We start from the raw sequence: 1,657 nt of genomic DNA, 5'->3' as shown, positions 1-1,657 counted from the left end.
TCTGTCTGTCTGTCTGTCTGTCTGTCTGTCTGTCTGTCTGTCTGTCTGTCTGTCTTTCTCTTTCTCTCTCCCCCTCCACCCTCTCTCTTTCTCTCTCGCTTGCTCTCATTTACCGGCAATCCCATAACAGTGTTATATTTTTCCATCCACCGTGTCATTAAGAACATTGTTATACACCATGTCCTTTTTTATATTTTCAACTTTTGCTCTTACAATATTATTCCATGGAATACCCGCCATTTATGTTTTATTCTTTTAGACTTGTGTTCAGCTTTAAGGTGCCATGCACCCTCAATGTATATGAATTTTAATGTGAGTGGACAAACTTCAAATGACGTTTGCCTAGTCTAACGTTGCATTTTAAGATCAAAATTGATATGTTTGACGCTCACCACACCGTGCTATGGGCCCAACTATATTTGTGTTCCAGGTATCATTATCATGATACAGATATAATAATCCACATTTACTATGATACATTCTTCGCATTATCCAAGGCAGGGGAGATGTGAACCAGCTTCTACATATGTACAAAGAATAGTTTCCTAATATAATATTATATTTTTCACTATAACCAATAACCATTCTCTAGGATAAAGTAATAGCTGTTGTTGTTCTTGCTGCTGTTGTTTCTGTTGTTCATGCTGTAGTAGTAGTAGTAGTAGTAGTAGTAGTAGTAGTAGTAGTAGTAGTAGTAGTAGTAGTAGTAGTAGTAGTAGTAGTAGTAGTAGTTATTGCTGTAGCTGTAGTTGTTGTCGTCGTCTTCGTTGTCTTCGTCGTCGTCGTCGTCGTTGTTGTGGTTGTTGTAGTTAATTTTACAACTCTGGTTTGTCTTCTGAACTCAGAGATTGTTCTGTACAAAAATGAAACAGCTGCATGCCAAGAGCGACTATATCGATATAATGCCAATAATGAATCAAAGAATGTTATAATAATAGTATGTCCTGTACGTATTTAGGCCATGGGTCTCTTCATAATGCGTTGCTTTGTCACAGCATTTAGTCTTAAACTAGAGTTCAGAATCTTCTATTGTACTTTTGTTTCTCGATCTTCAGTTTTTGTGGGCATTGTATTTTCTCAGTTTTCTCAAAGACAGTCTACAAGTTTTGGGCAAAGATCTAGTGGGTTTTGGCATGAAGCCTTTCAGCTGTTCTTTTTGGAACAAAGTGAACAGTTCGGAAGACTACCCAGGCTTCAACGTCAAGGGGAAATTCCGACATCGGAGTCGCTACCGCATTGCTACTACATGTAGATGTACCAATTTCCTCGTTATCATTATAATCTGCATCATGCTTGCATCTTTGAAAGCATGAATTCTGTCTAAATAGCGTCCTGCTAGTAGAATACATGACACTTTTTTAGAATCTGAACTACAAGTTCATAATATTATTATCTCAGTACTCAGTTTTCTCAATACTGAAGTATTTATTACTTTAATAAATTTGACATATTCTAAATACAATTGGCTTTGGTTGATTTAATCTTTATGGGGTGAAAGATGAATGTTTGTTTTTGTTATTTAGATAGACGTGAGTCGCTGTTTCTGTGTTGAAACATAATGTGTTGTTAGTCTATGTACGTACGTCTATGATCACGTTTATAATGGTATGTGCGTGTGTGTGTGTGTGTGTGTGTGTGTGTGTGTGTGTGTGTGTGT

Source organism: Aplysia californica, unplaced genomic scaffold (genome assembly GCF_000002075.1).
Source record: "Aplysia californica isolate F4 #8 unplaced genomic scaffold, AplCal3.0 scaffold00027, whole genome shotgun sequence".
NCBI classification, from domain to species: domain Eukaryota; kingdom Metazoa; phylum Mollusca; class Gastropoda; order Aplysiida; family Aplysiidae; genus Aplysia; species Aplysia californica.
Note: the sequence above shows the minus strand (reverse complement) of the source record.